Here is a 22,374-nt window from a genome sequence, read left to right on the forward strand (position 1 = left end):
GTATTTTTGTTGGTTTTTATTTTCAGATTAGTTAGTAGATGTCTTTTATACTTTGGTGCTCCTTGGTTTGGTGCATATATATTAAGAAGTGTTATGTCTTCTTGATTCAATGTCCCCTTTATCATTATGAAATGACCATCTTTGTCTCTGATTACCTTTGTTGTCTTGTAGTCAGCATTGTTAGATATGAGTATGGCTACACCTGCTTTTCTTTGGATAATATTTGCTTGGAGAATCATTTTCCAGCCTTTCACTTTGATTCTGTTTTTATCCCTGTAGCTTAGATGTGTTTCTTGAAGGCAGCATACAGTTATACGTTAGATTTCTTTTTTAATCTACTCTGCTACTCTGTGTCTTTTTATTGAGTTCAATCCATTTACATTTAATGTAATTATTCACACTTGAGGATTTCCTATTGCCATTTTAAATAATGCTTTCTTTTTTTCTAATTGATTTAAATTTATTTTGTTTACATAGATTCAATTGTCCCACTAAATACATCCCTCCAACCCCTGTGTTCCCCTCAACATCTCCCTTGTCCCACTCCTCCCAATGCCCTCCCCCATTGCCTCCAGGATTTGCTCTTCTGCTCTCTATAATACTGTGCTATGTATACATAATGTCACCAATCTCTTTCCCTTCTCTGATCCCATCCTCTCATCCTCTTTCTCTCTGTCCACTTTCCCTCTGGTCCCTTTGATTTTGCCTCTGCTTCTATTTTGTTCCTCAGTTCACATTGTTCATTGGATTTCTCAAATAAGTGAGGTCATTTATTTTTTTTCTCTGCCTGGCTTATTTCACATAACATAATAATTTCCAGGTTCATCCATGTTGTCACAAAAGGTAAGATTTCCTTCTTTTTCATGGCCCCATAGTATTGCATTTTGCATATGTACCACTGCTTTTTAAAATCCACTTGTCCATTGATTGACACAGGCTGTTTCCAGATCTTAGCTGTCGTAAACAATGCTTCCATAAACATGGGGTACATTTCTTCTTTTTATTTTTATTTTTTCATTTCTTCTTTTTAATCAGTGATTTGGTGTTTTTAAGATATAGTCCTTAAAGTGGTATGGCTGGGTCAAAAGGCAGTTCCATTTTTAATTTTTAGAGGAATCTCCATACTGTTTTCGACAGAGGCTGCACCAGTCTGCATTCCCACCAGCAGTGCAGGAGGGATCCCTTTTTTCTATATCCTCGCCAGCACTTATTCTGTGTTGTTTTGTTAATGAGTGCCATTCTGACTGGTGTGAGGTGACATCTCATTGTGGTTTTAATTTGTATTTCTCTAATGATTAGTGATGTTGAGCATTTTTTTTATCTGCCTATTGGACATCTGTATGTTCTTTTTGGAGAAGTGTCTATTCATTCCTTTTGCCCATTTTTTGATTAGATTTTTTATCTTCCTGGTGTTGAGTTTTACAAGTTCTTTATAAATTTTGGTTATTAATCCCTTATCAGATGTATTGTCAAATATGTTCTCCCATTGTGTGGTTTGTCTTTTTATTTTGTTCATATTGTCTTTAGCTGTGTAAAAGCTTTTCAGTTTGATATAGTCCCATTTGTTCATCCTGTTCTTTATTTCACTTGCCCATGGAGATAAATCAGCAAATATATTGCTGCGAGAGATGTCGGAGAGTTTACTGCCTATGTTTTTTTTCAATATATTTATGATTTCACTACTTATATTTAAGTCTTTTATCCATTTTAAGTTTATTTTTGTGAAGGATGTAAACTGGTGGTCTAGTTTTATTTTTTTATAGGTAACTGTCCAATTTTCCAAACACCATTAGTTAAAGAGGCTGTCTTTACTCCATTGTATGCTCTTACCTCTTTTGTCAAATATCAATTGGCCAGAAAGGTGTGGGATTATTTCTGGGTTCTCTGTTCTGTTCCATTGATCTGTATTTCTGTTCTTATGCCAATACGAAGCAGTTTTGAGTACAATGGCCTTGTAGTATAACTTGATATCAGGAAGTGTGATACCAACCACTTTATTCTTCTTTTTCCAGATTGCTGTGGCTATTCGTGTTCTTTTTTTATTTCGTATAAATTTTTGGGATATTTTTCTATATCTTTGAAGTATGTCATTGGTATTTTAATGGGAATTGCATTAAATTTATTAATTCCTTTGGATAATATAGACATTTTAATGGTGTTCATTCTTCTTATCTGTGAACATGGTATATGCTTCCACTTGTTTGTATCTTCCTTGATTTCTTTTATGAATGTTTTATAATATTCCGAGTGCAAGTCTTTAACCTGCTTGGTTAAATTTACTCCTAGGTACTTTATTTTTTTGTTGTTTCAATAATGAAGGGGATTGTTTTCTTAATTTCTCTTTCAGACACTTTATTGTTGGTGTATAAAAATGTCTCTGAATTCTGAATATTCATTTTATATCCTGCCACCTTGCTGAATTTATTTATCAGGTCCAGTAGTTTTTTGACTGAGACTTTAGGGTTTTCTATGGATAGTATCATATCATCAGCAAATAATGATAGTTTTACTTCTTTTCCAATTTGAAAGGCTTTTCTTTTTTCTTCTTGTCTGATTGCTGTGGCTAAGACTTCCAGAACTATGTTGAATAAGAGTGGTGAAAGGGTTCACCCCTGACTTGTTCCTGATCTTAAGTGGATTGCTTTTCATTTTTGCCCATTTAGTATGATGTTGACTGTGGGTTTGTCATAGATGGCCTTTATCATGTTGAGGTATGTTCCCTGTAATCCCACTTTGCTGAGAGTTTTGATCATAAATGGGTGCTGAATTTTATCAAGTGCTTTATCTGCATCTATTAATATAATCATGTGATTTTTCCCTTCCTTTTGTTTATATGATGAATCACATTGATTGATTTGAAAATATTGTACCAGTCTTGCCTCCCTAGAGTAAATCCCACTTGATCATGATGTATGATTTTTTTCATGTATTGCTGGATCTGGTTTGTTAATATTTTGTTGAGAATTTTAGCATCTAAATTTATCAGGAATATTGGCCTATAGTTTTCTTTCTTTGTATTTTCTTTGCCTAGTTTTGGAATCAGAATTATGCTCAAATCATAAAAGAAGTTTGGAAGTCTTCCCTCCTCTTGAATATTTTGAAACAGCTTGAGAAGGATAAGAGTTAGTTCTTCTTTGAATATTTGGTAGAATTTGCCTGTGAAGCCATCTGGCCCAGGGCTTTTGTTTGTTGGGAGTTTTTTTTATAACTATTTGATCTCATTTGTTGTAATCAGTTTGTTTAGGTTTTCTGATTCTTCCAGATTGATTTTTTTAAATTAATTTTAATGGGGTGACATTAATCAATCAGGTTACCAGATTGATTTTTGAAAGATTATATGTTTTAAGAAATTTGTCCATTTCACCTAGGTTGTTTAATTTTTTCACATAAAGTTCTTCATAGTATTTTCTTACAATCCTTTGTATTTCTGCTGTGTCAGTTGTTGTTTCTCCACTCTCATTTTTAATTTAATTTATTTGAGTTCTCTCTTGTTTTTTCTTGGTGACTCTGTTTAAAGGTTCATCTATCTTGTTTACCTTTTCAAACAACCAGCTCTTGTTTTCATTGATCCTCTGTATTGTTTTTTTATCTCCTCTGTCATTTATTTCCCCTCTGATCTTTAATAGTTTTATTCTTCTACTTCCTCTGGGCTTTACTTGCTGTTCTTTTTCTAGTTCTTTTAGATGTAGGGTTAAATTGTTTATTTGAGCTTTTTCTAGCTTCTTAAGGTATGCCTGTAATGCTATGAACTTCCCTCTCAAGACTGTTTTTGCTGTGTCTTATAGATTTTGAGTTGTTGTATGTTCATTTTCATTTGTTTCAATGAAATTTTTTATTTCTTCCTTGATCTCATTGTTAACCCATTTGTTATTTAATAACATGCTATTTAGTTTCCAAGTGTTTTAGTGTGTTTCAATTTTTCTATTGTAGTTGATTTCTAGTTTCTTACCATTTGATCTGAGAAGATGCTTGATATGATTTCAATCTTCTTAAATTTATTGACAATCATTTTTGTCCTAACATGTGGTTTATCCTAGAGAATGTACCATGAGCACTTGAAAAGAATGTATATTCTGCTGCCTTAGGGTGAAATGTTCTGAAGATATCTATTAAATCCAATTGATCTTGTGTGTTCTTTAAGTCTGCTGTTTCTTTGTTAATTTTCTTTCTTGAGGATCTATCCAGTGAGGTTATTGGGTATTAAAATCTCCTACTATTATAGTATTGCTGTTGTTCTTGCCCTTTATGCCCATCAAAGTCTACTTTATATATTTTATTTATTTATTTATTTATTTATTTATTTATTTTTACAGGGACAGAGAGAGAGAGAGTAAGAGGGATAGATAGGGACAGACAGACAGGAACGGAGAGAGATGAGAAGCATCAATCATCAGTTTTTTGCTGTGACACTAGTTGTTCATTAATTGCTTTCTCATATGTGCCTTGACCACAGGCCTTCAGCAGACTGAGTAACCCCTTGCTTGAGCCAGCAACCTTCGGTCTAAGCTGGTGAGCATTTTTTATTTTGCTCAAGCCAGATGAGCCCGCGCTCAAGCTGGCGACCTCAGGGTCTCGTACCTGGGTCCTCAGCATCCCAGTCCAGTGCTCCATCCACTGTGCCACGGCCTGGTCAGGCTGCTTTATATATTTAGGTGCTCCTATATTAGATGCATAGATATTTATAATGGTTATCTCTTTCTATTGGATTGCTCCTTTTATCATTATGTAGTGATCTTCTTTATCCCTTAGTATAGCTTTTGTTTTAAATTCTATTTTTGTCATATATAAGTATTGCTACCCCAGCTTCTTTTTCGTTTCCAACTGCATATAATATTTTTTTCCATCCCTTTATTTTCAGTCTATGTGTATTTTTTGTTTTGAGGTGGGTCTCTTGAAGACAGCATATGTATGGGTCCTGTTTTCTTATCCATTCAGCTATCCTATGTCTTTTGATTGGAGCATTTAATTCACTTACATTTAAGATTATTATTGATATGTAATTGTTTATTGCCATTTTATTCTTTAAATCTACATTCTTCTTTTACTAGATTTGTTTCCCCTTTGTTCTGTTTACAACAGGTCCCTTAACATTTCTTGCAGCATTGGTTTGGTTGTAATAAATTCCTTGAGGTATTTTTTGTTGTTGTTTGGGAAGCTTTTTATTTCTCCTTCTATTTTAAACTATAGCCTTGCTGGATAAAAAAGTTTTGGTTGTAGGCTCTTGTTCTGCATTAGTTTGAATATTTTTTGCCATTCTTTTCTGGCCCCAAGTGTTTCTGTTGAGAAGTCGAATGTCATCCTCATGGGGGCTCCTTTGTATATGATTGACTGCTTTTCTCTTGCAGCTTTTAGTATTCTTTCTTTATCTCTCAGCTTTGGTCTTTCAATTATGATGTATCTTGGTGTAGGTGTTTTGGGGTTCCTTTTTAATAGCATTCTGTGTGCTTTTTGAACTTGTCTGACTTTTTCCTGCATCAATTTAGGGAAGTTTTCAGCTATGATTTTTTTCAATCAGGTTCTCTATCATTCTTTCTCTTCTCCTTCAGGAACCCTTATTATGTGGATGTAGTTTCTCTTTATGTTGTCACAGATTTCTTAGAGTTTCCTCAGACTTTTTGATCTTCTTTTCTTTTTGTTCTGCTTTTGTGCTTTCACTTATTTTGTCCTCTTAATCGCTGATTCAGTCTTCTGCTTCATCCAGCCTGCTTTTAATTTTTTCTAGTGTAGTCTTCATTTCTGATATTGTGTTTGTCATTTCTGTCTGATTCTTTTATTATATTTTCAATGTCCTTTTTGGTGCCAGCTATCTCTTTCTTTAGGTGTTCATTTTGGCCAACTAAGATCCTTGAGCATCCTAACAATCATTATTCTAAACTCTGCATCCAGTATCTTAGTTATTTCCATTTCACTCAGTTCTTTTTCTTGGGATTTCTCTTGTTGATTTATTTGTGTTGCATTTCTCTGTCTTCCCATTTTTTCTCTGTATAGACTGCTCCTTTGGGTGTTCTGTTTGTGTAGCTAGCTGAGTATAGGGTTCATGTTGTCTGCCTCCAGCTTCCAGTTGTGTTATTTCTAAATCTTCTTGGGATGGCTTCAGCTATTTGTAATCCACTGTGGGCTACTTGTCTGCTGCTACTACTCTTTTTGCTGTTTGTGACATTTTCAATGCCTTAATTGGATTGGGTGTGAGGAGCCTTTCCTTAAGATATACTCTAACTATGGTTGTTTGGTCCTGAACTGATGCTCTTTGTATCTGGCTGCTGGGTGTACCTCCCTGGCCAGAATCTGACACAAATCAGTGAGGGTCACTGCTTTTGACTGGCCATTAGGAACCTTCTTGGAGCTACAGGTGATCCATAATTTGTGTCTGCCTCTGCTGGGCTCTGATGTCATTGTAACTATCAGCTGCACTCCTAGGCTGGCTTTTATCCACTCTTGGCTGGTGTGTGTGGCCTCTCTATTCCTGAAGTGAGGTTTTCCCACTGTCTCCCTTCTACCTCCGCCTCCTCAGGCACACCTCAGCACTAATGCAAGCTTGTGGGCCGCATTTCCAGCTGTTAAGCAGATTTGGGGGACTCCTTATCTCCCTGGGCTCCACCCCCTGTGGGTGCACAAGCTCCCTCTCTGGGATCCATCTTCATGGGCATGAGGGATGCCTTGTAGGGCTCTACTCCACTCCTTTGCAGCACAGGCTGCTGGGCTCCACCCTTCGTGGGTGTGGGGACTGCCTCTCCATGTTCCACTTCTTGTGGGCACGTGGGAAGCCTCTCTGGGCTCTGCCCCTTGCCGTTGTTGCATGGGCCACTTGGATCTGTCCCCCCAGGTGCACAGGATGCCTCACCCTGCTGGGGCCCACCCTGCACTAGCACAAAGAAACCTCACCCTTCAAGGTTCTACCACTGCAGGCACATGGGAGTCCTCTCCATGCTCCCCTCCCCACTGCTGCCATGTGGGCTTCCTCACTGGGCTCTGCCCCCATCCACTGTGCAGGCCAAGTGCCACAGCTGCTGCCACAGCTGGGCCCTCTCACCCTTCGGAGAGTACTCAGCAGGTTGGGGGGGGCTGTGTGGCTCACACCTCAGCACTCAAAACCTATGTCCCTGAGGTGCCCCCTGCTTCTAAGCGACTCTGTGCTGACTGGAGTAGGAGAGCCTCTGGTGGGTGGGGTAATTGTTTCCCTTTGCTGGTGCTGCTTCTTCCAGAAAAAATGGCCACTTTAGATTTGAGTGAGTCAGCACAGGGGTTAGAGTGGCTGTCTTCCACAGTCTCTTCCTGTGCCTCTGAGATTACAATCTCGTCTCACAACTCCACTCAGCACTCCTCATTCCCGGAGCCCTGGGTAAGTGGCTGTGAATGAGGTTTTCTGCACAGTCCCTTTAAGACAGAGCCTGGATCTGAGAGTTCTGTCTCCCCCGCAAACAGTATCGTGGCTCTTCTTTTAGCTAAATACTGTTCGTAGGTCTCTTCTAGTCTCTGGTACTCCAGGCTGGGGTTCTGGTCCTGTGGCTTAGGGTCCACAACTCTCTGGGAAACTCACCCCACCATGAGAGACTCTCCAGGCTTCCTCTTGCTCCTGGGAGTGGGGCAGCCCTTTCGGCGTCCCCATCTTTCCTAACTGCTCAGTGTGGTTCTTTCGGTGTTGCTTGCTAATAGATTCCTCTTAGTTTAGTCCAAAGTTGGTTTTTTAAATGATTGTTCCTAAGTTAAGTTGTAATCCACTTTGGTTCTGGGAGGTGGGAGTTGTAATGTCCACCTACTCCATTGCCATTTTCCTGTCTCCCCCTATAATGTTTTCTGATAGCTGTGTTTCTTGTTTGGTTCTTCTCTTTTGTTTTTCTGTCATTTGTTTTTGTTTGGTTGTATTTTATACTTCTTTCCTCTGTTTCTTATTAAGCCATGTGTTTCAGTAGTGGTATTTTCAGAGGTGGTTACCATTAGGTAATTAAAAGAATATATATGTTTATTATAGTCCATTATCTCATGAGTGCTTCTGCACTCCATCCTCTTTTGTTACTGCTAATTTTTTTCTTCTCCCTGTTTTGTTTTTGTTGTCACAGATTGTTCTTGTTTTTATTGTGATCTTGTTGGAGCTTTTACTTGTGATTTTGTTTTGTTTTGTTCTTTGTAGCTGGTCAGATAACCCCCTTTGGTATTTCCTGAAGTGGATGTTTTCTGGTGATAAATTCTCTCATCTTCTCTATATCTGTGAATGTTTTTATTTCCCCTTCATATTTGAAGGAAAGTTTTGATGGATATAGTATTCTTGGCTGGAAGTTCCTCTGTTTCAGTACTTTAAATATTGGGGTCCACTCTCTTCTGGCTTGCAGAGTTTCTGCTGAGAAATCTGATGATAACCTAATGGTCCTTCCTTTATATGTTGTAGTCTTCCTTTCCCTGGCTGCCTTGAGAATTTTTAATTTGTCATTGATTTGTGATAATTTCATTATGATGTGCCTTGGAGTAGGTCTGTTTGGGTTAAGGTAACTTGGTGTTCTGTTTGCTTCTTGGATTTAAGGCTCTAAGTCTTTCCACAAGGCTTAAAAAATTCTCGATTATTTGTTTGAATATATGCTCCATTCCATTTTATCTCTCTTCTCCTTCTCATATACCCATTACTCTTATATTGTTCTTTCTGATGGAGTCAGACAATTTCTGTAGGGCTTTCTCATTTTTTTAAATTTGTGACTGTCTCTCCTCTTCTCTCTGTACTAATTCTAGTTGCCTGTCCTTTATGTAACTAATTCTCTCTTCTATCTGGCCTGTTCTATTAGCTAAGCTTGGCACCTCATTTTTCAGTTCATGTATTGAGTTTTTCATTTCTGTTTGGTTCCTTTTTATGTTTCAATTTCCTCGATGAAGTATTGTTTTTGTTCATTAAATTGTTTTTTCTTTTTTTTCTTTTTTTTTTTTTTTGTATTTTTCTGAAGCTGGAAACGGGGAGAGACAGTCAGACAGATTCCCGCATGCGCCCGACCAGGATCCACCTGGCACGCCCACAGGGGCGATGCTCTGCCCACCAGGGGGCGATGCTCTGCCCCTCTGGGGCGTTGCTCTGTTGCGATCAGAGCCACTCTAGCACCTGGGGCAGATGCCAAGGAGCCATCCCCAGTGCCCGGGCCATCTTTGCTCCAATGGAGCCTCGGCTGTGGGAGGGGAAGAGAGAGACAGAGAGGAAGGAGAGGGGGAGGGGTGGAGAAGCAGATGGGTGCCTCTCCTGTGTGCCCTGGCCGGGAATCAAACCTGGGACTTCTGCATGCCAGGCTGACGCTCTACCACTGAGCCAACCGGCCAGGGCCCTTTTCTTGGCAGGTGGCACTGTATTATGAGTTTTGCCTCTGTGGGGCTCTTGGGCAGAGGTCTGCTGATGTGTTACTGTGGCAATCACACAGCCTGGGTCTCAGTCCTGTTGGCAGGTGGGGCTTGTTAGGGCTTTGCAATTATATGGCTCAGGCAATGACAGTCTCAGTTTTCTAGGCACCTCTCCACATATTCCTCCCACTGGAGCTAACAGCTTCGAGACTTACCTGTGGGGTCTGCCTCAGCTACTGTCCTCGCAGCAAGGGAATCCATGCACAGCCATAGATTCCCTTAGTGCCCCCATCCAGTGCTGCTCAAAGCACAGTTCTGGGCAAGGCAGTGGAAACCAGAGCTGCCAGCGAGAACAGGCAGGGCAAGGCACAGACCAAGGACCAAGTGCCATTTTGTTACACACAGACAAAATTCTATGGGCCAGCAGACATATCTTAGCATGCCTCAGTGCACCGTGGTTTTAATCTCCATGGGCTTTTACCGCTTGTGTTGCTTGGTAGCCTGCGACAGGCCACATGTATTTCTAGCTCCCACGACTCTAGCAATGCACACAGTGTAGCCGCCGTTCAGATACCCAGCACGGGCAGTCTTAGTCCAAGGGTATGGCCCATGTGTGTGCCCAGCACTGGAAATTGTGGAGCTGTGAATGCCCAAAGATGCTGGTGACCACACAGGTGCCTGGCATTGATAATCTTGTGCTAAGCACTCTGGTTCCTGCATGCACCCAGCGCTGGGGATTGTGGAGCCGGGAATGCCCAAAGCCACTGCTTATGCAGGTGCCTAGCATTGATAATCTTGGGCTAAGCACTTGATCTGTGTGCATGCTTGCTTGCTCTTGGTGCTAGTGATGCTAGGTGGAGATGCTAGCACAGCACCAGTGATTGCGGAGCTGGAAATACACAAAAATGCTGGTACCGCCCATGTGGGCACCCTGTGCTGGTAAATTTAGGTGGATCCCACCACCCATGTGTGCACCCAACATTCGCAATCTCAGGCAGAGCCAGTGTGTTTTCTTTTGTTTGGGTGCCCACGCTAACACAGCACCCTCCCCACTATCACAGTCTCTCCTCTTCACCCAGGTCCAAAAAAAAAAGTGCCCCTACCTCAGAACAGTGAGGAAAGCAAAATGCCCTGACCTCCATCTTATATATTCAGCCATTTTTTCACCCAATCATACCTTTATATGGTGTGTGTAAATTTTGGGTGCTTCTAAGGTTTTCTTTCTCTGTGTTGTTGAATTTGTTGAAATTTCAAGGGGTGAGATTCGGAGTGTCCCTCACACCACCATTTGTCTGATGTTCCTAGGAGTTCCCTTTAGTTAACTGCTTCTCTCTTACTGCTCTTAAGATTCTCTGACTTTAAACTTTTGCATTTTAATTGTGATGTGTCTTGGAGTGAGCCTCTTTGAGTTCATCTTTTTTTTCTTTCTTCTTTTCCAAGTGAGAGGAGGGTAGATAGAGAGACAGATTCCCACATGTGCCCCAACTGGGATCCACCCAGCAACCTCTGTCTGGGATGATGTCCTGCCCATCTGGAGCCATGCTCGCAACTGAGCTATTTTTTAGCACCTGAGGTGTAGGCTCCAAGAAACCAGCCTCAGTGCCTGTGGCCAATGAGCTCAAACTGGTTGATCCATGGCTGCGGGAGAGAGAGAGAGAGAAAAAGGGGGAGAGAGAGGGTTGGAGAAGCAGATGATTGCTTCTCCTGTGTGCCCTGGCTGGGAATTGAACCTGAGGCATCCACACACTGGGCCAATGCTCTACCACTAAGCCTACTGTCCAGAACTGCATTTTCATCTTATTTGGAACTCTCTGTACTTTCCGGACTTGTATGTCTATTTCCTTCACAAAGTGAGGGGTGTTTTCTGTCATTTTTTTGAATAGGTTTTCAATTTCTTGCTCTCTCTCTTCTCCTTCTGGCACCCCCATGATGCAAATGTTGGTATGCTTGAAGTTATCCCAGCACAAAGATCCTTACATTATCCTCACTTTTATTTTTTTTAATTTTATTTATTGATTTTTAGAGAGAGAAGAGAGAAATAGAAGGGGGGAGGAGCAGGAAGCATCAACTCCTGTATGTGCCTTGACAAGGCAAACCCAGGGTTTTGAATTGGTGACCTCACCATTCCAGGTCACTGCTTTATCCACTGTGCCACAGGTCAGGCTCATTATCCTCATTTTTTTAAATTCCTTTTTCTTTTTGCTGTTCTGATTAGGTGTTTTTTGCTTCTTTATTTCCAAATCACTGGTTTGATTCTCAGCTTTATCTACTCTACTATTGATTCCCTGTAAATTATTCTTCATATTAGTTGTGTATCCTTAATTTCTGACTGGTTCTTTATTAATGCTGTTGAGTTCTCACTAAGTTCATTGAGCATCCTTATAACCAGTATTTTGAACTATGCATCTAGACAAGATTCCTTGTCTCCATTTTGTTTAGCTCTTTTTCAAGTTTTGTTGTTTTTTCCTTTGTTTACTTATTTTGTCAGCCTCCTTGTGTTTGTTTCTATGTATTAGGTAGAGCTGCTAAATCTCCCTGGCTTGGTCAAATGGTATAATGTCATAAGTGTTCTTTAGAGTCCAGTGGCACAGCCTCCCTGATCACCCAAGCCGGGCACTCGAGGTGTGTCCCTCCACTCCACCACGTGAACTGTGTACACCCTCCTCTTGTGGTTCAGCCTTGATTGCTGTTGGAATGTCCATGGGATGGATTTACCCCTCAGGGGGATTAGCTACAAGGACTGGCTGTGGCCACCGACCACTAACTTATGTTCACCTTGGAGGATCAGCTGTGCATAGTATCAACCCACAGGCTAGAATTTACTTTAGTAGGGATTTGGTGCCCAGTGAGTCTGCCCCTTGAGTGTATGGCCTGTGAAGGTGTTAGAGTGGTGATGCTTTGATGTAGTCTGAAGTTTCCCACTTGGTGTGCTGGCTCTGGAACCATTCAAGAGATACAGGCCAAGGTCAGTTGCTGCCAGGGTTCTTCCTAGAGCCACCCAGCATGATTGACAAAATGATCTGCAGATGGCTGCTACTTGTGCTTATCTTGGAGGTTCACAGGTGAGGCCAAACTGTGAATTAAGGTCAGCTGATGCTAGTGCCAGGCCTGGGGCCATTTAATGAAAGGTACAGGACATGCTGAGATCAGGTGTTGCTTGTTTGGGAGATTGCCACGGACCAGCGCGGCTCCAAATAACGGTGTGGAATTAAGAAAACACACCTATCAAAACAAAAATGATGGAACCGGGAGGACTCTTCAAAATGCCTGGCAGTATCCGAGTGCCCCATAGCCCAGTTTGCTTTATTATATAGCCATATGCAAATCAAAGACCCTGATACAAAGTTGCACATCCAAGACTAAGACAGGAACTATCCCAAGGCATAAAACAGGATGCATTAGTGAAATCTACCAACATCTAAAAACAAAGAGTCAGAGGAAGGGCATGTATATTGCTTCCAGCAACCCAGGGAAGCAAGTAGAGTGGATGCAAATACTCAGCATCATAGCCAATATGGAGGTGAAGGGGGGAGAACTTAGCCTTTTGCTAAGCCTCGAATCTAACAATGGCTTTTTGCCATTTACAGTCCACAACAGGAGATATTTAGGAAAATCTTAAGCATGAGCCAAGACAGGACAGTCATATGGAAAAGGCACTGGAAACAGCTGAGGTGGGTCCAAAAGTTGGTGCAACAGGGCCTCAGGAAATCACCAGGACAGGGAAAACAGTGTGAGTCAGGTTGATGGAGTCTCAGATATGGTGCTTGCCTGCCAGCTCTCTGGGGGGAAAGCTTATCAAAGGAACACTGGCCTCTGTAGAGCACTTCTGTCTGGAAAAAAGCTGCCCCTCCAGCTCTTGTCTTGATGCTAGACAATGCAGTTCCTTCCCATTTGTGCTTTCAAGCTGCTGCCCAAGCACTGTAGCTTAGAGTAGGGGTTGGGAACCTTTTTGACTGAGAGAGCCATAAACGCCACATATTTTAAAATATAATTCTGTGAGAGCCATACAATATGTTTGACACTAAATACAAGTAAATGTGTGCATTTTATGTAAGACCAACACTTTTTTTTTTTGTATTTTTCTGAAGCTGGAAACGGGGAGAGACAGTCAGACAGACTCCCGCATGCGCCCGACTGGGATCCACCCGGCACGCCCACCAGGGGCGACGCTCTGCCCACCAGGGGGCGATGCTCTGCCCCTCCGGGGCGTCGCTCTGCAGCGACCAGAGCCACTCCAGTGCCTGGGGCAGAGGCCAAGGAGCCATCCCCAGTGCCCGGGCCATCCTTGCTCCAATGGAGCCTTGGCTGCGGGAGGGGAAGAGAGAGACAGAGGGAAAGGAGGGGGGGTGGAGAAGCAAATGGGCGCTTCTCCTGTGTGCCCTGGCCAGGAATCGAACCCAGGTCCCCCGCACGCCAGGCCGACGCTCTACCGCTGAGCCAACCAGCCAGGGCCTGTAAGACCAACACTTTTAAAGTAAAATAAGTCTCTGAATTATTATTATTATTATTTTTTGTATTTTTCTGAAGCTGGAAACGGGGAGGCAGTCAGACAGACACCCGCATGCGCCTGACCAGGATATACCCGGCACGCCCACCAGGGGGCGATGCTCTGTCCATCTGGGGTGTTGCTCTCCTGCAACCAGAGCCATTCTAGCGCTTGAGGCAGAGGCCATGGAGCCATCCTCAGCTCCCGGGCCAACTTTGCTCCAATGGAGCCTTGGCTGTGGGAGGGGAAGAGAGAGACAGAGAGAAAGGAAAGGGGGAGGGCTGGAGAAGAAGAAGGGTTCCTCTCCTGTGTGCCCCAGCCAGGAATTGAACCCGGGACTCCTGCATGCCAGGCTGACGCTTTACCACTGAGCCAACCAGCCAGGACCTCTGAATTATTATTATTTTTTTAAGACTTTATTCATTTTAGAGAAGCAAGAGAGAGAAATAGAAGGGGGCAGGAGCAGGAAGCATCAACTCCCATATGTGCCTTGACCAGACTAGCCCAGGGTTTCAAACTGGCGACCACAGCATTCCAGGGAAATCTTTCAGAGGTAGAACAAACTGTCTAATCATTTTCCTCTCAGAAAAGTCGTATCAACCCACCTACTTATTTTGCATCCTTTTCTAATAGAAAATGGGGTAACAAATTTAAAACAAGATAAAATAGCTTCTTCCATATTTTTAGTTTTCTTTTTTTTTTTCTTTTTTGTATTTTTCTGAAGCTGGAAATGGGGAGAGACAGTCAGACAGACTCCCGCATGCACCCGACCGAGATCCACCCAGCACGCCCACCAGGGGGCGAGGCTCTGCCCACCAGAGGGCGATGCTCTGCCCCTCCGGGGCGTCGCTCTGCCGTGACCAGAGCCACTCTAGCGCCTGGGGCAGAGGCCAAGGAGCCATCCCCAGCGCCCGGGCCATCTTTGCTCCAATGGAGCCTCGGCTGCGGGAGGGGAAGAGAGATACAGAGAGGAAGGAGAGGGGGAGGGGTAGAGAAGCAGATGGGTGCTTCTCCTGTGTGCCCTGGCCAGGAATCAAACCCGGGACTTCTGCATGCCAGGCCGATGCTCTACCACTGAGCCAACCAGCCAGGGCCCCTCTGAATTATTTTTAATAACGTTGTTATGCTGTGGCTAACCAATGATGAATAAAATACTTCTTACCATTAATGCGACTTCTGGTGCTGCATGGTTTTGCTCATGGCTTTGTAGTCTGGTTGATACATGGTGAGGTTAAGCTTTATGCAGGTGTTGAGACTTTCATCCATTAAACATGATCATAGGTTGGTCTTAACATTCTTTAGATGTGAGAAAGACTGCTCACATGCATACGTAGAGCCAAACATTGTCAGTACAGCAATATTCACACGCTGCAGTGTGTGGTATGTGACGGGAAGGGCATTCCAAGTTTTGACAATCAGCTGGTCTGCAGGTTGAAGTTTTTTCATTTCTCCCCACTTGTGTTTGCTCGCCAACTCTGCTTGCTGTCGTGCAAGTATTTCCAAATCTTCATTCAGTGAGTTGAACTTATTTACCCACATGTCTGAGGCCTTCAGATCAGCAGCTTATAGCTCAAAATCTCTGATGGAGACACCAGGGATATAACTCAGGTTGGCACCGTCCACTGCACACTCATGTGGAAGAGTGATAAACTTAAAAAGATGAATGTGCTCACGAAATTCTCCAAAGCGCACTTTGAATGACTGCAGGAGATTAGATGTGAAGCCTGCTAGCTGCTGGAGATCAAGATGTTGAGCAGGGTCACTTGCTGTGCATGCATCTTTAAACTCTCCCAGTTTTTCAAAGTGTAGTAAACGACCTGTTTCAAAAGTCAGCAATGAAGAGTTCCAGCTTGTTTTCAAATGCAAACACTGCTTGTTTAAGGGATACAACTGTATTTCCAATGCCTTGCATTTTCACATTGAGCTGGTTCAGATGTTTAGTCATGTCCACGAGATAGTAGAACTTCAGGAGCCACTCAGTGTTAGCTAACTCAGGATGCTCGACGTTTTTCATTTCAAGAAAAGTCCAGCCTGACCAGGCGATGGCGCAGGGGATAGAGCGTCAGACTGGGATGCGGAGGACCCAGATTTGAGACCCCAAGGTCACCAGCTTGAACGTGGGCTCATTGGGTTTGAGCAAAAGCTCACTAGTTTGGACCCAAGGTCTCTGGCTTGAGCAAGGGGTTACTCGGTCTGCTGAAGGCCCATGGTCAAGGCACATATGAGAAAGCAATCAATGAACAACTAAGGTGTCACAACAAAAAACTGATGATTGATGCTTCTCATCTCTCTCCATTCCTGTCTGTCCCTATCTATCTATCCCTCTCTCTGACTCTCTTTCTGTCTCTGTAAAAAAAAAGAAAAGAAAAGTCCAGATTTTGTTCAGACAAGCCACGAAATGGCTGAGCACCTTCCATCTTGACAACCAACTCACATTGCTGTGCAGAAGCAGACCAGGATAATTATTCCAAACTTCATCCAGCAGTGTTTTAAACTGGCGATCATTTAAAGCTCGGACAATAATAAAATTGACCACCCAAATGACCAGCACCATCACCTCACCAAGCTGCTCACCACACATCTGAGCACAAATTGCCTCCTGATGTAGGATGCAGTGAAAACTTAAAATGGGTCTCTTTTCATGTTGACGAAGAAGTGCTATGAATCCTCTGTTTTTCCTCACCATGCACGGAGCACCATCAGTACACACCAAAATAAGTTTATACATTGGTAGATTTTTTTCTTTAGTGAACTCAGTGAAAGACTTGAATAAATCCTCCCCTCTTGTTGTCTCTTTCATAGGCAAAACAGCAAGACTTTCCTCACGTAGTGTATCACCGACAGCATACCTTGCAATCACGCTAGACTGGAATAAATGAGTCAACTGGCTTACGTCTGTTGACTCATCCAAAGCAAGAGAAAAGAATGGTGCTGCATTTATGTCCTTCACTTGTGTTGCCTCAATTTGATTTGCCATCATGATGGTACAATCATAAACAGTTCTTGCCGACAGAGGCATGTCTTTTATTCGTTTGATTATCTTGTCTTTACCCAAAAAGTCGTCAAAAAGTTCATTGGCAACATCAAGCATGAATGTTTTAGCATACCCCCATCCGTGAATGGCTTTCCGTTTCTCACAATTGCTAAAGCACCAGCAAAGCTAGCCGAATTCCAGTCACCTTGTTGGGTCCAAACATGGAGTTGCTGCTGACTAGCTTGCACTCTGCACAGTAGCTCTTGACATGCTTTCTTCCTGCTGTCCCCCGCTGGATATTTCGATGCAAATGTAGTATGGCATGTGTCGAAGTGCCGCTTTATATTTGACCATTTTATTGATGCAATTTTATCATTGCATATTAGACATACTGCTGAACATGCTCTCTCCACAAAGGCAAATTCCTCTGTTCATTCCTGCTGAAAAGTACAATACTCTTCATCTTTTTTTTCTTTTAGCCATCTTCGTGAAAAGGGTTTCTGAAATTAGCTAGCTGACTACTTGATTAAAAGGAGGGAAGTTTACTTTCTGACCTCACAACGTCTCGTGTACGTTAAGCATTATCCAATAAAAATTGGGTGTTGTCCCAGAGGACAGCTGTGATTGGCTCCAACCACCTGCAACCATGAACATGAGTGGTAGGAAATGAATGGATTGTAGCACATGGGAATGTTTTATATTTTTAACATTATTATTTTTTTAATTAAAGATTTCTCTGCGAGCCAGATGCAGCTATCAAAAGAGCCACATCTGGCTTGCGAGCCATAGGATTCCAACCCCTGGCTTAGAGGAAGTGAATAGTCCACATGTAAGCTTTTCAAGAGGATCTGCCTGGGACTTCAGCAGCTTCCAACTTCTTCAGCCTTAATCCCTGCTGGTTTTTACAGTCGCAGGTTACAGGGACTTCTCTTCCTGGCACTGGAACCCTAGGATGGGGTGGGGATTTGGTATAGGACCAGGACTCCTTGCTCCTCAGGGGGGAATCTCTGCAACTGAGATGTCCCTCCCAATTTTTATCTGCCACATGCGGGTGTGGGACCAGCCCATTCAGTATCTCCACCCCTCCTACCTGTCTCAATGTGGTTTCTTCTTCAATTCTCTAGCTGTAGGACTTCTATTCAGCCAAATTTCAGGCAGTTCTGAATGATGGTTGTTCCATAGCTTTGTTGTAATTTTGGTCTTACTTTATTTATTTACTTACTTATTTATTTGAGAAATAGAAGCAGGGAGAGAGAAACAGAGAAAGGAACATTGAGCTTTTTCTATATGTGCCCTGACCAGGGATCAAACCAGTAACCTCTGTGCTTCAGGATGATGCTTCAGCCCACTGAGCTATCTGGCCAGGGCTTAATTTAGAGATACAGAGAGAGAAAGGGAAAAAGAGGGGAGGGGGAAGGGAAGCATTCATTTGTTATTCCACTTAGTTATACATTTATTGGTTGCTTTCTGTGTGTGCCCTGACTCGGGATTGAACCCCCAACCTTGTCATTTTGAGACAATGCAACAATGCTCTAAGTGACTGAGCTAATCAGCCAGGGCCTTAATTTACTTTAACATCTCTTTATAGTACAGTTCAAAATAGCTATGGCTCCTCTACAAGCACTGGTGGGATTCAAATAATTTAACAATTGGTTCTCTGCCCTAATGACCATTTTAAGTATAAAAGAACAATATACTGAAAGGTAGTCTATTATTTCATGCATTTAATACTTAAATAAGAACAATAAAAGAGGTACATGAAACTAGATTATAAGAGTTTTAACCCTTTGAGTAGTGCAAACATTCATGTATGTCCTCACTCAAAGGATTAACGAAAAACTCACTACTCAAAGGGTTAAAATATTAATAAAAAATATTAACTAAACCTGACAAAAAACAAGTGTTAAGATATTTCCAATGACAACTTGTCACCCCCTGGTTGTTTGGCACTTTTTCTCTTTATGCTAAGTTTGTTTACTGAAGTAACAAACATGAGGGAATTAAAATGTAGTATGTCATCAAAGGTATAGTGAATTTTATGAAATGAATAAATAAATATTACAAGCATAGTTCTGTCAAATTTTTTTCACCTATGGATGGATTGAGCATGACTATGTGCGCTTAGAATATGTTATTGAGCAGATGAACATTAAAAAAGAGTAAGGAATGTAAATTTGTGATTTCCACATTGGGCGGCTTCCCAGATGCCCACCTTAGAGAGAACCTTAATTACAAGTGCCATTTTAACAACCAGTGTGCCAAACTCAACAAAAAATTAGGTATTGGTCCTGTCAAACTGGTACAAACCGGCTGAATTCCACCACTGTCTACAAGTCACGTGACTGCCCCTCACTTTGATGAGTTTTTTGAGCTTTCTTGTTCATGCTGTGAGCCAAGTATCTCTATATAAAGTCCATTGCAGTTGAATGCCACAGGGTTTTATCTATGCCTAAATTTGAAACTAGTCCTCTAAAGGAATTAGCTCTATTTCATCTCCTTGCTAATAAAGTTATTAACAGTAACAACAACCGTTTTAAAAATATTTTTATAAGAGGAAATAATTTAAAGTCTCTAGTTTGAAAAATGGGAGAAGATGGCTCATGTCTTTATAGATTAAAATCCTTTTAGTCACCTGACTGGTGGTAGCACAGTGGATACAGTGTCAATTTGAAATGCTGAGGTTCCTGGTTCAAAACCTTGAGGTTGCTGACTTGAACATGGGACCTCAGGCTTGAGCATAGAATCATTGACATGATGCCAAGGTCATTGTCTTGAGCCCAAAGGATGCTGCTTTGAGCAAGGGTTCACTAGCTCCACTTGAGCTCCCCCCACAACCCTGTCAAGGCACATATGAGAAACAATCAATGAACAACTAAAGTGAAACAACTAAGAGCTGGTGCTTCCTGCTTTCTCTCCTCCTCCACCTCCCTTCTTGTGTGTGTGTCTCTCTAAAAAAATCCTCATAGATTTGTTTTTTGTTTGTTTGTTTGTTTTTAAGCTGAGTTCATGGTCATCATCTAATAATTCCTAAAAATAATTTATCATACTTCTTATAGTATTATAGCATAACTATATCTAAAATGTCTTCCAACTCCCTCTACCACAAAAACTTCAACTTAGGTACAAGATATGTTGAGAAGATGTTTTTGGGACAAATGAATAAAGATGATACCTTTGTGGATTCCATCAAAGCCTGTTTTAAAAATATAGCTTGACCTGTGGTGGCTCAGTGAGTAAAACATTGACCTGGAATGCTGAGGTCACTGGTTTGAACCCTTCAGCTTGCCTGGTCAAGGCACATATGAGAATATGGGAAGCAACTACTATGACTTATGCTTCCCTCCTCCCCCTCTTTCTCTCTTTCTCTTTCTCTCCTGTCTCAAAAAAAAAAAAAAAGAAAAAAAAAAAAAGAAAGAAAAGGAAATATATTATATATATAGTGTTATTATGCTGTTTTTTTGAAATGATAGTTATGTGGGCCTAAACTTTTACATAAATAATTAGAACTTACATTTTCATTCAGTAGTGCATAGAATTAATTTTATTACCTGTTAGAATATAAAATGTTCTCACTAGTTATTTTGGCTTAAATTTAGCTTTCTGTCTTCTGGTTGGCTCAGCAGTAGAGTGTCAGCCCATCGTGTGGATGCCCTGGGTTCAATTCCCAATCAGGGCACACAGGAGAAACAACCATCTGCTTCTTCACCCCTACCTCCTCTTGCTTCTCTTTCCCACTCCCCCCACTCCTGCAACCATGGCTGGATTGGAGTGAATTGGCCCCAGGCACTGAGTATGGCTTCATAGCCTCTGCTTCAGGCTCTAAGAAGAGCTCGGTTGCTAAGCAACAGAGCAATGCTCCAGATGGGCAGAGCATCACCACTAGCGGACTTTGCTGGGTGAGTCTTCTTTGGAGTGCATGCGGGAGTCTGTCTCTGCCTCCCGTCCTCTCACTGAATACAAAAAGTAAGAAAAAAAGAAAAGACTCCATTATAGCTCTAATTTATTGGCTTCACATTTGCTGAATCAGAAGCTTTTTTTTGGTTCATGTCCTTTTATTTACACACATACATACAATTACAGTACTCGTCTTCCAGTTTGTTGAAGCAATAGCTCAGACACCATTTGCCACAATAATGTCTGTCAAAGTGGCTGGTCATAAAAACTCCAGTACCTATTCATCTGACAGGGACTCCCAATGAAGGTGACCAATTTTGCCATTCTCATCCACTTTGTGGATTTCAGGAGAGCCAGCTCAACCTTTTTTCCCTTACGCTTATTCTTCTTGGGAATGGTATAAGACTCCTTCTTTTCGTTAACACCACAATGAAGGCTCAACACAAGGTGATGAGTGGACCCTTTTTGAATAGTCAAGTACATCCATTTTTCAGTTCTTGCCAGCAAAGATCAGTCTTTGCTGATCAGAAGAAATTCCTTCCTTATCCTGGATCTTGGCTTTTACATTTTCTATTGTATACTATGGTCCAACATGAGAATGGTGGTCTTCTGTAAGGGTTTTCACAAAAATCTGCATCTTGGTGGCAGTTCCACACAGATGGTGGGTTGAAAAGAAAGAGCACCATGCAGGCCCACTGAGTCAGAGCTTTCATAATGGCCTATTCAACTGGTAAACAATGTCTTGGTCTCATGGTTTTTATTAGTTCTATCTTTAGACTTTGTCATTATAAAGAGGTCCCTTCTTGATTCAATTAAAAATTATTTTGGCCAGGAGGTAAGTATTGGTAGATTTTTTTCTTGGTTATTGAATTTTACTTGCAGATGATTAAGAAGTAAATGAGAAAGAAATGTTTTTAAAAATTGAATAAATGTATCTCTACATTTTTTCTTACACTGTTATAAAAGCGTGTTTAAAATAGCATTTCCAGGCCTGGCCTGTGGTGGCACAGTGGATAAAACGTTGACCTGGAACACTTAGATCATAGGTTCAAAACCCTGGGCTTGCCTGGTCAAGGCACATATGGGAGTTGATGCTTCCTGCTCCTCCCCACCCCTACCCCTGTTCTCTCTCTATTTCTCTCTAAAAATAAATAAATAAAATCTAAAAATAACCCAAAAACTTTAAATAGCATTTCCAGACCAATGAGAGTTGTGGCACAACCCAGAAATGATAACTGATTTTATTCTGTGCTCCTGAAGTTTATTTTTAAAATAAAATACATAAATATTATAAAGGAGAAAATTCTAAAGTGTGTGTACTTGTATGTGTATCCAGCAGTCATAAAGTAATAATTTGGACACCACAAATCAAAGACGTTTTTAAGATGTGGAATTATTGTAGAGATTTCAAAAAGAGCAAAAGTGAGAGAGAGAAAAAACCTGAAAAAACCTGATAGTATTTCCTCCTGTTTAGTAAAATGGTAAAAAGAGGTTTATATTATATATAACTAAGGTGTGGAAAAATTGTTCCTTTGCTAGGCAAGAAAATGTGTCACCAGAAATTATAATTGCAAGTTTTAGAAATGGATTGCAGAACAATAAAGCCTTGTTAATCTTATACTGGTTTATTCAAGTGGCCCGTAAACTCAAAGCAATTGCTGCCCACAGGCAGGAATTCACAACTGCTACATTTGAGGGGAGGATAATGTGT

General features: G+C 41.5%; 1 pseudogene; it reads right to left on the reverse strand.

Moving 5' to 3' along the window:
* Positions 1-20,821: 20,821 nt before the first annotated feature.
* LOC136383873 (ubiquitin-ribosomal protein eS31 fusion protein-like) lies at positions 20,822-21,300 on the reverse strand (annotated as a pseudogene).
* Positions 21,301-22,374: the final 1,074 nt, after the last annotated feature.

This window comes from Saccopteryx leptura, chromosome 12, assembly GCF_036850995.1.
Source record: "Saccopteryx leptura isolate mSacLep1 chromosome 12, mSacLep1_pri_phased_curated, whole genome shotgun sequence".
Classification (NCBI taxonomy): Eukaryota; Metazoa; Chordata; class Mammalia; order Chiroptera; family Emballonuridae; genus Saccopteryx; species Saccopteryx leptura.